This window comes from Lissotriton helveticus, chromosome 7 (assembly GCF_964261635.1).
Source record: "Lissotriton helveticus chromosome 7, aLisHel1.1, whole genome shotgun sequence".
In the NCBI taxonomy this organism is placed as follows: Eukaryota; Metazoa; Chordata; class Amphibia; order Caudata; family Salamandridae; genus Lissotriton; species Lissotriton helveticus.
In genome coordinates, this window is record NC_136068.1 from 1,331,531,269 (window position 1) to 1,331,546,222 (window position 14,954).

The 14,954-nt window shown below is 42.4% G+C and overlaps 1 protein-coding gene across 3 annotated transcripts in view; it reads right to left on the reverse strand.

Annotated features, from left to right (window-relative positions):
* LOC144767395 (uncharacterized) overlaps positions 1-14,839 on the reverse strand; it is a 442,933-nt gene extending 428,094 nt beyond the window's left edge. For 2 of the 3 annotated variants that reach the window (XM_078650843.1, XM_078650841.1), the window contains exon 1: positions 14,770-14,839. The gene's annotated coding sequence lies outside the window, so the exon portion shown is untranslated. The remainder of the gene's footprint in view (positions 1-14,769) is intronic. The other variant, XM_078650842.1, reaches the window with a different exon arrangement.
* Positions 14,840-14,954: the final 115 nt, after the last annotated feature.

The window sequence follows — 14,954 nt, forward strand, 5'->3', positions numbered from 1 at the left end:
GCACCATTTGAACAAAGAGAACGTAAAAAAAGACACGTGAATTATTCACTTAAGCTCTTAACTCTCATCAGCCATGTCTTGGAGAAATGCAATCGCGTGCAGTTTGCTTCTAAATATAGACAAGCCTACTTTTAAAACCAGACATATCTACTACCTCCATGAAACTATGCAGAGCATGCTCACCAACTAAGATAAATGCTCCGTTTATTTTTTGGCACGGATAAACTGCTTTCTTGACTGCAAATGTCAATAATCCTTTCTTTATGTGCAGGAGCCCCCAATCCGGGGCTTCCAAGCCACATTCCCCAAGATAAGCAAGTTCTAACCCAACATCTCACTAATACATTTTTATGCTATTTCATTTTCAACAACTTATAGTAAATGTGGATTCACTTTTAACTTTTATAATCAACTAGATAATAGAGTACATCCTAGTGCACCCTCACTATTCAAACTTCAGCATCATACATTCACTCCATTAATCACAGCTCCATCGCAAATGATATATTTTCTCATATATTATATTATCCACGCATCCCGCCATAGTTAGACTAATCACAAGCAGTTCGGCAATAGCCCTAATCCATCAAAAATCATCTTCAAAGTGGTAAAGGACCTTGTAGCAAAGCGGGCCTCGGCAACCACTATGAGTTCCACGGCTCACTGTGAGGCCCTTGCCCTGTTCTTCTTAGAAAAAGTTCAAAACATCTACTTAACATTCCCTGATACTAGGCCACCGGCAGGTACTCCATGTAACATCTCTGGTGACTCCCTGCTGCATGTGCTGCCCCCGTTGACAACTAAGGGTTTTGACATCTTGGCCCAGCAGGTGAAATCCGGGTCGCCCGCCGATCCGCTTAAGCCAGCCCTTTTCAGAGACCAGTTGTTTATGGGTCGTACTTCGGTACTTTCCCTGATGAACATCTCGCTGGCCTCGGGCACGGTTCCAGCAAGCTGGAAGCGGGCTGTGGTTTCTCCCATTTTAAAGAAACCCTCCCTGGACCCGGAAAAGCCGGAAAGCTATCGGCCTATTTCCCTGCTCCCCTGGCCGACCAAAGTTGTGGAGGCCCATGTGAACAAGGCTCTTTCTGACCACCTGACTCGACTTAACATCTTAGACCCCACCCAGAACGGGTTCCGTGCTGGACACAGCACGGAGACCGCCCTTCTCACCATGGCTGAACATCTTCGCACAGTAATGGATGTAGGACAGACGGCAGCGCTGGTACTATTAGATCTAAGCGCCGCCTTTGATACTGTCTCTCATCCTATCCTGTTGCATCGCCTGGAGGAGATAGGAGTGGGGGGATCTGCCCTCGCTGAGCCCCACGTTGTTCAACCTATACGTGAGACCGCTGGCTGAGGTTGTCAGGCAATGGGGTATGACCATGGTGTCATATGCCGATGACACCCAGCTAGCGGTTACTATCAGCGGAGACGTGGATCAGGATGCTCCCAGGTTTCAGAGCGGACTTAGGGCGGTGGCAAGCTGGATGAAGACCAACTGTCTCCAGCTCAACGCGAAGAAAACCGAGATCATGATCGTCGGCAGACGGGCGGATCTCTGGGGGGATAGGTGGTGGCCTCCGGAGCTTGGGCCGGCCCCTCTTCCGGTGACGGAATTGAAAAATCTGGGAGTGTGGATGGATCCTACTCTCAGTTTTGAGGGGCACACAAAGAAAACGGCTGCCTGCTGTTTTGGAATTCTCCGGACCCTGCGCCCAGTCCTGAAGTTTTTTGATCCCCGTACCCGGCAGCTGGTTATACAGGCGACTGTTATATCACGCCTGGATTATGCCAGCTCTCTTCTGGTGGGCGCTAATCAGGCCGAAATCACCCGCCTCCAGCGGGTGCAGAATGCCGCCGCAAGAGCAATTGTTGGTCTCCCTCGATTCTGCCCTGTTTCCAGTACTTTGAAAGCTCTGCACTGGTTGCCAGTCAGGGCTAGAATTCAATTCAAGGTACTGTGCCTAGCCTTTAAGATCTTAAATAGTACGGCTCCTCAAATTCTTCTGAATCTCCTGACCTGGTACGTCCCCACTCGGCATCTGAGATCTCTGGGCCAAGCTCTTACTATTACTCCCAGATACAAGCTGTGCCGTGTTGGTGGTCGTTCTTTCCGGGTTAAAGCAGCCGAACTGTGGAACTCCCTTCCGGTGGGGATTCGGTTGTTGGAAGATCTCTTGTCTTTTCGCAAGGCTATTAAAACTTTTCTATTTTAACTTGGTTCCTTCTTTTTTAGCTGTTGTGTTTCTTGTGGCTGTTGCGTGTTACCTTGCCATGCCCCAGGACGCCCCTTAGCTGGGGCAGCTGTGCGCAGTACAAATCCACGTAACATAACATAACATAAGTTCTTTGGTTATGTGCTGTTCGGCACAGATCTAATCTACTAATGTATCGATTAGTTAACTTGAGTATTTAATTCAATATACTGTTAGTAACAAGCCTTCATGATTTATAAACTGGTCTCAATCCCCTTCAAAATGTTATGCAATTCTTTCATTATTTTGACATTAATCCACAAGTCATGAAGTCATGACGTAATAAAATATAGCAGGAGAAAGTCTTATATTATTAGCCAGTGTCACATTCTTCTTGAATATGTCAATATAATGAATATGAATTAATAGAATTATGCATTGTATTCCTCATTTTTTTGTATCTAGTATTGGAATTTGTTTACAGTATGGCAAAGTAGATATAATAAAAAGAGGGGGCGCCATGTCAGTCCATATTTTGCATTTTAGTGAATTTGGCAAATATTGTTGAATTTTGTTGATTTCATTTTATGAGGTCAGTCGGCATGGCTCCTGTCCTTTTTTTGTAACTGAAAGGGTTGCGGAGTTATCTCTGCAGCATCAGCTTGACGTCGTAGAATAATATATTTTATTATGTTGATCTAATAATACTTTTCGTAAAGAGTGAATTTACTAGGCCAATATTTTTCTTTTGCCAATAACCTCTGGTTTTGGTGTAGATGAGCGCGAAGAACTAATTGTTGGTGTTATTATGCTTAAAACAATAACCCATTTATTGACCATTTAAAAGAAGGAAGACTGGCACAGCATTACAGGTGTGGGATGCTGTGACCTCCAGAAATGGTTCTCGTCGGTAGGAGCATTACTCATACGAGCAATCTTATTGATAACGTGCATGTATACTGAGGGATGAAAAGACAGACTAGATGGCGACACTTGCTATTGACGATTTTGGTTAAAATAACTGTGGCGCAATAAAACACGTTATTAGAAACGGTTGTACTGACAAATATACGTTTGTCAAACTGCTACAGCGGTGCAAAGGTCAAGTTTTATACTATTAATTTAAACACGTTACGAGGGAAAGGCACTGACAGCCCCGTGACTTTACAAACAGTTATAGTAATACAGTACATTCTATCAAAACACCCGGTTCATCTCTGAGCATGCAGTACTGAACGCCTAAATATGGGTGAAAGAAATTGGGTTATGAGTTGAGAAGGGTGAGAGTCCTTCTCAGATAATAACCATAATATTTGTCAGGTGAATCACAAAAGACAATAAATAAACCTGTGCTTAACCGTTTGGTAGCTTGGTATACAAGCAGTCAGGCTTAACTTACAGGCAATGTGTAAAGGATTTATGTAGGATTCAAACAGTACTAAAGTGAAAACACAACACAATAGAAATGCCTCACCAATTTAGAAAATATTTGATTTATTTTTTAAATGAAATGACAAGAAAACAACAAAATCCAGTCAGTAGAAGTGGAGTTATGAATTATTTAAGTTTTAAGTTAAAATAGTGCCTAAAAACACAATGCTCCTATCACGGTTTATCTGGTTGAGCTGGACTGGGCCAAAGTCAAAAATTCAGGACGACCCCAATAAAGCATGTTCGTCTTTGTTGAAAGTTTACCTTATAACGTAGTCCATTTTTCAACTGTGAAGCACTCGTTGACAAGGTCATTGACGGTCTGGCTGCAGGCTGCTTCCAGAGAGAGGCCTATCATTGGTGTGTTGCTAAAGTCTCAGACCTTGGTACGGTGTTGTCGCGAAGAACTTAGCACTGGTGTGAAACTCAGGATGGTTGTTCTTGACACAAAGAGCTCCAGGCACTGATGTCTGGGGTATGTATCCAGACTGAAGTCTGAGGTCTGCATTCAGGCAGGTAGCATCGGCAGTCAGATTCAGTTCCCACACTGACCTCGACAAATTCCGAGGAGACCAGGGATGGTTGTTTACAATGTGAGGAGCCCTGAACTTCTGGTTTTCCCTCTGTCGTCCAGCTCTTGTAGTTTTAAGGTTTGATGAGTACACTTTAACACCAACCTTTGGCTTCGGACCTGGTCGGTGACCTCTTGGGGAGTTAGAACTCACTCCAGAAGAGGCCAGCAGCAGCAGCGTTCAGTCAGGTTCACTTGGTACTGGTCAGCAGGGCAGTTGAGTCAAGGCCTCTGTAAGCTTGTTGAGTCCCTGCAGCTCATAAAGGGGGCCAGCCAACTTACCCTTGAAGTCACTTCTGGAGTCCTGAGTTCAAGGCAAGTAACTCCAGTCTTTCTTCAGGCTTCACAGAGCAGGGCAAAGGGCAAGGAGAATTCTGATGACAGGTACTGACTGTGCCACATTTACACACAGTGCCAGCCTGTGAGTGGGGTCACTACCTTTGTCTAATTCTAAACTGGCTCTGGGCAGTTCTCCCCTTTTTCGTGGATTTGGCTCCATTCTGTGTAGAGTGGCAAAGGGAAGGCAAGCCCAGGTGTGAGCTGCATTTGTCAGTGACAGAGTAGGCAGCTTCCAAAGTCAGGAAGGGGGTGGGGACCGTCCTAAGGCGGCTACCCTTTAAAGTCAAGGAAGGGCTGAGTATAACGCCCATACCAGACTGCTCAAGAAAGGAACGCCCTTCCCCACATCCAATACTGCGTTTTCCCCTGTCTGGACAAAATAGACCTCACACCACAGGAGAGCCATTAACAGTCATGTAAGCCGGGACACTGACAGAAAGGCCCATTTGGTTTAGGCAGAAAAATGCAGACCCTCTAAAAGTAACATTTTCATATTAGTAATTTAAAATCTGAGCTTGCCATAATATAGGATAATACATTATAATTCAAATGATTGGAAATAGTATTTCTCCATCTTTTCCCTTACTCAGGTTATCATTTACTAAGAGTAATAAGGTAACCTAATATTAGTCTATGGGAGAGTTAGCCTTGCTGCAGTGAAAAATTAGTTTACGTTTTTTTCGGTGCCAGGACATCTTAAACCTAACTATACATGTCCTGCTTTTTATATCATGCATCCTCCCCTATGACCCTGTAGTGCCAAAAGTAGGAGTGACTTATAAGTATTTTTTATTTCAAGAGGTTTTTTTTGGGAGAGATTCAGCAAATGATAATACAGACATGTGACAAATGTAGAAGTGTTGCACAGCTAATAATTTTTGCATCTGAAAGAAGGCATTTGTACACCACAAATAAGCACTATACAGTTGAATAGAGCCAAAACAAAAAAGGAGCCAAAGACGGTCAATTATACAGGTTGATCCCACTAAAGGAATAATAGAAAGGGAGAGTGAGAAAGAAAGTAGAGAAGTGGAACAACGGGGAAGGAGAGGTTGGATAATAGTATTTGTTGAGAGAAAAAGAAACAATAAAAGAATGTAGAGCGAAGCTTCTAAGGTGTGGACAGGAGTTATTCAAGGAGGTGTAACTTTTTCCAACTACAAATCCAGTTTAGGCCACAATATGTGGGAAGAGTTATCGGTAAAATCACAATTGTGTAAACTGTTGTCTGCACTTCTCGTGAAACAAACCCAAGCCCACCATGTAGGGTAAGAGATGTTATTGCAGTTTTTCCAGTTGCTTGGGATGGTTTTTACACCAAAATAAAGTAAAATATCAATCAGGAAGCGGTCCCAATTGTTTAGTTAGTCTAATAGTGGGACATATGAACAGGCCTTGATTCCTGGAGCAACAATTAAGGCCCTAATTACGATGTTGGTCAGAGTTGCCTCTGACAGACATAGTTGCTGATTGGGAACCAACCGGCCTCAGGTTGGTTGTTCCAACCACATTATTTGGATGTGACCGCACATGGGGCGGTTCCAAACTTCAATTTTTCAATGAGTGCTTGTGCGGCATAATGAAATGCACCCAGCACAAGCTTCCATTGAAAAATTGATGTTTTTAAACATCCCTGTACCGTGTGGCATTCACCATGAGGTGCCTGCAACATGGTGCATGGATGTAATGTAAATGTAAATGTAACAACATTTTTCTATAGCGCATTCTATCACTCCAGGGAGCATCTTAGCGCTTGATACCAACCCAGAATGGAAAGGGTGGTTAGCTGAAGCAATTCCCAGGAATTTGTATCCTTTACACTAAAGCTCTACAGGTGACATCGGTGAGCGTGAAGACCCAGGTCTTCAAAGCTTTCCTGAAAAGGGATTCTGATGAGATATGCCGGAGCGAAGGAGGCAGTTTGTTCCATGCTCTAGAGCCCAGAACAACAAGAGATTTTCCACCTTTTGTGGCAAGTCTGAATGTTGGAACAACCAGAAGATTCTGGTTGGAAGATCTCAGACTCCGAATGGGGAGGTGGCGTTTAAAATAATTTGCGAGATACCTGGGTCCTTGTGAGTGATAAGCTCTAAAAGTAATAATCAAGATTTTGAATAAGATGCGTTTATGGATAGGAAGCCAGTGGAGGGCGTGTAATGCGGCTGAGGCGGATGATTTCCTGGGCCAACCAAGGACCAGGCGAGCGGTGGCATGCTGGACCATTTGCAGCCTTTGGAGCACGGACTTATTGGCTCCCGCATACAGGCTGTTACAATAGTCCAGTCTTGATGTTATAAGTGCCACCGCTACCGTTTTCCTGGTTGACAGTGGGAGGAGGTCGAAGAATTTTCTAAGCATTCTGATGATATAGAAGCATGTCCTGGCCACCCTAGTTGCTTGTTGTTTGAATGACAATGAGTCATCAAACTTGACGCCCAAGTTGCGGGCAGAGGAGATGGTATTTGGGGGAGCTTCAGCATCTTCAGGCCACCACTGTTTAGGGGAGAACAGATTTTGGGGGCCAAACGGTAAATTTCTGTTTTACCAGAGTTACATTTGAGATGGTTGGTCTTCATCCATTCAAATGTGGCAGTCAGGCATTTTTTAAGGTTGTCTTCAGCTCCAGGCAGCTCTCTGTCGAGTACCAGAATAAGCTGCGTATCGTCAGCGTAGGATATAGTACTGATCTGATACAAAGAAATGAGCTTGATCAGGGGTACCATATAAAGATTAAAAAGAACAGGGCTCAGGCTGGAGCCCTGAGGTACCCCTGTGCTGATGGATTTTTCTTCAGAGTTGAAATCGCCCAACACCGTGACTTGCCGTCTCTGGCTAAGGAAATTTTTAAACCAGTCCAGCACTACTCCTCCTATCCCTGAGCTGAGTAAACAGTTGATCAAGATAGTATGCAGAGGACCAGGGGGCAACAGGGCCCCCAAAATAACTTTCCGATAGCCTTTCCATGTCAGAAAGGCTGTCAGAAACTGTCATCATAATACGGTCAGCGGAAATGCCGTCCTTAACAGATTACAAGGCCTTTCTGTTCGGATTGTGTCGGTCGGTCCCCCCGACCGCACACATTGTAATGCGTCGGTCAAACCGCAGCAGTAGATGCGGTTTGGACCGCAACTGACAAGCCGTGGGTTGCGGTCCGAACCTCATCGTAATGAGACCCTAAGTGATTTAGGGTGAACCTGATGTCAAAAATATTATTCAGGGTCTTCCTGATTTCTCTATAGACAGGGTTAACACATTTGTAATAAAAGAGAAGGTGATCAAGCTCACATGAGGGGTAATCACAATGCCAGCAAGCATCTGATTCTGTTAAACTGTTTATACAGTCATGTAAGAGACCAGAAATATCTATCAGCAGTCCAATATTTGCCTAGAAGGATTATGGGGGGGATTTTGTGATGCAGGAGGGAGTCCCACATTTTCTCCCAAGAGGCGGGGAAATGGGTTTAAGTTTTATTTAGAGCAGGAGTCTTCCCATACCTATTGAGTGTGTGCAATGTTAGGTGTGGGGTTATTTTGCAAGGCCTTAAAAATCTGGAAAGTGGCATGAGATCTGGATGATAGTTTCTGAAGGAAGCGAAGGCAGTTTAATGGCGGGCTCACCAGCATGAAAATTGTGGAGGTCTGGAAAGTCGTAATAAGCTTGGTGGTGCTCCATATTGCTGCCCCAGAATCCTGTGCCACCGCCGAGAGATCACGGATCCCCAGTGGTTGAGGCGGTCCTGCCGCATCGCCACTTCTGTGCCACCGAGTTTGTCAGTCCACATACCACCAAACTCATTATAAGGCCCTTAGTTTTTTAATCCTAGTCAATAAAGTATAATCTATCTTTATTCTGGTGCTTTCAATCACATAAGCAAATTTAATGCCTAGGTATTTGAATATAGAGGGCTACTATTTTAGGCTAGCATGAGTAGCTATGGTTGGTAGGCAAAGCATGTTTAAGGGAAATATTTCTGAATGTAATACTTTATTCGATAACGATTTATCATAAAAGTAGAAATATTTCTGTTTTTTCTTTGTTTAAGGAGTATCCTGAGACCAAGCCATATTTAGAAATAATGTCAAGAACCTCAGGGTCTGCCAAGTCCACCTCTGCAGAAAACAGGGCATCATCGGTGTTTGCCACCAATTTCTGAGGGCCGCTGTTAAAGGCGATACCATTTATATTATTGCTTACCCTGACAGAATGAAGAATCTGTTCTATTAAGGGCAGAAAAAGGCAACCTTGTCTGGAACCCTCCACTTAAACAAATGTATTTGATAGAAGACCAATAAGTTCGATGCAAGCTGAGGGTGTGTGGTAGATAGCCATGGCCATGCATATAAATAGGTCCCCTACACTCACTTTTTCCAGGTCTGCCAAGAGATTAAATCCATGAGACTTTTTCAAAGGCCTACTCTGCATCTAAGGCCATGTTTAGATCTTTGATTACATGACAGAAGGTTCAAATATTGTCTGCAGCCAATCTTCCCTTTACAAAACCGATTTGGTATGGATGTATAAGAGAGGTATATTTATTTATTGAGAGAGTTTTATATAGCGGTGGCAGGACCCGAGGGTATCAGAGCGCTTTACAACATGTACACAGGTAATAAGAAATAACAGACAGAGAGAACAAAATGGAGAGTCATTTGGAAGGCACTATGGTGTATTGATCTGAAGGTTAAAGGTTTCGAGCGAGGAGGAGATCCTTTAGTTATTTTTAAGGTCACGAAGGAGGGGTTAGTTCTGAGATCTGCTGGTAGAGAGTTCCAGATTTTGGGGGCATTTCCCGAAAAGGAGCAAGCCAGGGCTTTTTGTTTATGCCTCTTTGGGGGAATCAGAAGTACATTGTTGCTGCTCCTCAGGTTTCTTGCCTGGCCTGCCTTGGTAAGCTTGGCTACCAGGTATGCTGGTTTACCAGTGTGAAGGACTTTGTGGGTGAGACAAGCAATTTTGAACTGGCAGCAAGCTTCAATAGGGAGCCATTTGAGGTCCTCCAAGGAGGGGGAGATATGATCGTGCCTTTTAGCTCCAGTGACCTTCCTTGCTGCTGCGTTTAGAGTTGTTCTCATGAGGGCTAGGTGGGATTTTGCTGTGCCTGTGAGGGTAGTGTTGCCATAGTCTAGTCTGGATAGAACCATAAAGGTAGGCAGTATAATTTAAGAGTCCTTGGTCTGGAAAAGCACACATTCTGAATTTAAAATGTAACACAATTGTTAGGGGTTTTTCTTTAATAATGAGAATTGATTTCTACCCAAATAAATCCTTTTTGCAAGAATAGGATAATGAAAGACAGGGTAAAATACATATAGCTCTAATATATACCTTGGGGTTTGCATGCAGCTCTTTGATGACAGTTAGTAGCTCACTGTTCCATATTAGGATTTTAAGTTACAAACTGCAAGTAACAAAAAGATCTCTCTAACAAAAGCAGTAATTAACTGACCTATCTACATTATATGCATTTTGTGATCTTCATGGTACACGTTCTTTGCAGCAGGCAAATTAACCCTCTGCACTACATTACGATGAGTCAAAACTTCCACAAAACAAAACTCCAGTTTCTCTCCAGGAAGAACATTAATGACCAGAGTTATCGTTACATTTTTATTGATGCCTGAAAATTGCTGGAGCAAGGAACATGGCAGCAGGTGCTTATAAAATGATAATATACTTCTAAACATGGTGACCCCTCCCCAAGTCAGCGCCCAGTGCAATGGCACCGACCGTACCGCCCTAGAGCTGGCCCTGATGCTGGAAGTACTGATAAATTCAATCCAGAACCCATCCAGTCCATGTACTTTCTTCATTGTAAGGAAAATAATAGTTTTCGTAACTTTAACTGGCTCACTCGGTTTATTAAGAGCATCTAAGCACTCATCCGCAAGCCTGGGAAGCTGAAGTAGGTCCTGTAACACGTTGCAAGCCTCTATATTATCCCCATGCCCTGTGGAAGGTGGATTATTCAAGTCCTTATATAAGAACTGGAAAGCAATTTTTGAGTAATCAATGCAGTCCATCATTCTTATCTTTAATGGCTGGGATATAAATGGATTTTTGAAGAATCCATAAGGGTTGAAGCAAAGAGTCTACCAGCCTTGTTATGCTCCAAAGGATTTTGAGATTTAGATTTAGAGAACTATTTGTGAGCTCTTTCACTTAAGATTTTGTTCGACTCATATTTAAAATGTTTTAATCTGACTATTATTGAGGGGTCTAGTGTTAGTTTTCTATCATTCTCCAGATTTTTAATCTGCGTCTGTAAAAAGTTCAGTCGTGCTCTTAAACGTTTATTTTTTGTTGCGGAGCATCTCTCCTCTAGTAGTCCCCTTCATCGCATCTCAGACTGTCTCAATGTCCATATCTAGAGTTTTATTATCATGAAAGAATTGAGATATATAACAGGACATTCAATTGTTTGATTCATGGTCTGATAATAGGGTATTGGTCATTCTCCATGAGCAGCTTTTAGTATGTTGTATAGAGAGATTAATGGTTGGTGTAATGCACACATGATCTGATATGAAGATTGGTCCTATCGTGGGATCAGAGGCTGTGAGGACTACATTTTTACTGATGAGTGTATAATCAATTCTGGACAAAGTGTTGTGAGAATAAAATGTGAAATCACTGCCCTTCAGTTTGTGTAGTCTCCATATATCCACCAAATAGCTTTCCTCACATAGGGTATGCATACGACTTTGCAAGCGGTTAGGCCTATTGGTTCTCCCTGAGATTTCTAAATAGTGAGTTCTGGTTATCCCCCACTCTGCTGATCCTCGATTCAGCTTCTTCCATGTGATTAGTCATGGCCTTAACATCCTTCGGCAGGCCTCCCATTTCCATTTGAAGACTTTCCATGTTAGTTTTTGTTGATTGGGTCTGATTATGTACGGAGTTGAGCCCCTCTAGTAGCGCCTCTATACAGTTAGAGAGACTTTGTTTCTGGTTCAGTGAGGGAGGTTTGGGTTTAGATAACTTTTGAGCAGATTTTTGTTCACTCAGTACCTTGATTCCTTTGTGCTCCCCTTGTATGTTCTCCTTCATAACGGACTTGATTTAAAACGCTGTGAGTCCAAGTGGGCTTTTGAAGAAATACGACCTGTGCATGGCGGATGTGGGTAGGTATTCTTAGAGCCGATAAGTGGGCTGTGCAGACCAGCCTTAGATTGAAGGTAGGCATATTAGGTCTAACACTTGCCAGGTAAGTCGGTGAGGGAGACTTTATTTGAATTGAAAATCCTGAAAGCAATCAGTTTATGTGACTGAAAAAGGTAAAAAAAAGGCGTCCTGTGGCATTACTCAGGCAGGAAGCTTAAAAGCACATTCATGGCAGCAGGAGAGAGACTTCAGGGACCTGACCATACTTTTCTGCAAATGCCCATGTGGTAAAGAAGTGATGATGCAATTAAAGATCTGCAAGCATTGTGGAGTCATAAGCGGGCACAACTTGTCAATAAAAAATAAGCAAACAAACAGTATTCCTCACATATGATGAGACTTCCAAATGCAAGACACCCTTCTCACTTAAGTTGGACACACTCTCCAAACAGGTCCATATTCATAAATGCAGTGGTGGAAATCCGCTTGAGACCAGAGCTCTGGCTTTAGGTGTCCATTACCTTTGGCATTAGCCACAACACCCCTGCGATAATTTCTAAGGATTAAAAATGAATGTTTGAGCCTGGCAAAAAGTTTTATTTGCCTATTGGTATTACAGTTTAAAATGGCACTAGAGGCTGCAGTGGCAGGCCAAAGGCATGTTTTACAGTGCTTATTTAGTGGTTGGCACAATGGGTGCTACAGACTACTTGTAACATTTCATTTAGAGGTCCTAGGCATGCTTAATATCATTTATCAGGGACTTACTAGTACATTGAATGTGCCAATTAGGTGTATACCAATTTAACTATGTTTGGAAGGGAAAGCACAGGCACTTTCTACTGGTTAGCAAGAGTGAAGTGTGTTATTATCAACAAAACTGGTTCAGCAGAAATAGGGTAGGATAGATGTTTTTTTCCAACAATACGCCTCAAAGTAATTGAGAAGTCTATCCATCGATAAAGATATTCATCACCTTAGAAAACATTTCTGCTACTTCATCCTTTTGCTTACACTAGCATGTGGCTAATTAGTTAAACAAGCATTTGCAATGCAATTGGTCTCGCCTTTGGGAACTTATATGTATTTAGCTATGCAGCACATTAGCCTGGGTGCTGAAACATCTACTGTTCTTTTAACATGGAGGGAAGGTTGCACCAAACTGTGTGACACGCCAGGTATGGGAACACATCGAGAGAAATATTGCCTTTCAGCTGGAATTTTTTTTGTCCAAAGCTGTTTTTAATATAAAAGCAGGGCCTTCGGTGGTCATATCACTGAAAATACAAGATTTGAAAAAAATATTGTCTACGGGTGCTTGTGGAAGACAATTTCTATGGACTGGAATCTAGAGAATGCTAAAGTGATTCTGGTATTTTACTGACCTCTGCTGATCGTTTTCGATCAAGATAGTTAAATAGAGGCAGTTGCCAGAAAAATAAAAAAAAGAAAGTCCCTCAGCAAGGAACGAAGGATTCAACCTAGATCTTTGTGACTGGGGGTGAATGTTTGCATTGTTCGGCATTCTGTCCATCATTTGTTCCTTTTGCTTTTGTCGTGCTAAGGGGGAAGGTTATGCCCAGACGTGGGTAGAAACTGGTCCAGGGAGGATGTTTGCATTGTTCAGCATTCCATCCATCATTTGTTTCTTTTGCTTTGATCTGCTGCCCCAGAAGGCCACCATCCCTGTGTTCTTGCCCATTCCCAATGGGTTGCAAATTACGACCTACCTCATGAATATTTATGACGCAGGTCATTTGCAACGCCTTTGGGAATCGCTAAATGTGTTTATGACACATTAGTACATTAGTACATTCAGTTTTGCAATTCGCAAATTGCCAACCTAAAATAAATCACAATTTTCAACCCACAAAACGGATGCTATTACATAGGTCCCATAGTCCTGTGTCTTTCTCTAAATTCCTAGCACTTGAAAAACACTTTGTGCATGCCTGTGTTTACATGCGTTAGTTTATTAACGACATACCTATTTAATTTGTCAGTGCTTGTTTCGTTTAACGTTGCCACTTTAGATGCATAATTTCAACCCTATGTCTTGATGTCCAACAACAAAGAAACACTCAAAAAGAAAACACAGTAGCTTTCTAGGAGTTGCACAAATGCGTGGCTATGGTTTTACGCTAATTGCAATAAATTGTTTTTCACCGACTATACCGAGAGTTTAAAATTAAAACATTAATTATAAACCGGCAATATTGAAGTTGCATTTTTTAATAACTAGTTGACAATGATATATTCATTACCAAAATAATGAATGCTATTCTTGATCAACTCCATGAGCCAGCCAGAATGGGATTGCAATATGTGGCCTACTCAGCACATACACACCCGTTCAGAAGGCGCTTGATCGTACCAGAATGCTCATAATAACATTAGTTCTACCTCAGAAGCAGAGTGCAATTTAAGGTAGCTATCAATTTGTGCTAAACAGCTGTACATGTCGGATGTCGGAGCTTACCGAAGCTCTTGCGTCTAGGAAACTTGAAATGTATCCATGCAGCTAGCCAGAGATAATATTTCCTATTTTTTGAACATGGTATGTTTTTTTACGGAATAGAACCAAATCATACAAATTTAAACAAAATAAACGGTTTATTATGCAAATTGCAAACGGTGCAATACAATAGGCTGGACAATTAAATATCTCCAAACTTATCATTCTAAGCAAGTCGTTTACAATTAGAAATAGATTATAACAAAATAAACCATGCCACGCTTGCTTCGAAGTTATTCTGCCGTTTGTAGGGAACGTTGCTACATGATACTGGCTACAAGCAGTTTTCTCGAGACACACTAGTGACACGTTTAATTTATAAAGCTATTAATATGAGTTTGTTGCTTCTAAGACCATCGCAGCAGCGAAAACAAATGTGACGAATAATTGTTTGGGAGACGTATGGAAAGTCGAGCGCACTCCTCGCTGGAGGAAGAGCACTAGTCAGATCTCGGGCTTTCAAGATTTAAAAAAATCGGCTGAAACTGAAATATACCTAAAAAGTAGACTGTAAACCAGAAATGCTCTTTCTCTTCGCAACCTAACGCTCACACAGTGCGTCGGTGCCGCCACGAAGTGGCAATTAACGTATACATTAATAAATTGTTACCTCAGCGTGTCCAGTAATCTCTCACACGAACGTCTGTTGCCACTTCACTTTGAAGTGATTCTATTCGATGTTTACTTAACTCCCAGAGAGCTTAGGGAGGAGACTCAGTGCTACTGAATATGCGTTGAATGACTACTATCGGCTGAAGTACAACCTTGCCAAAGGTTCTGAATCATTCCGGTTTC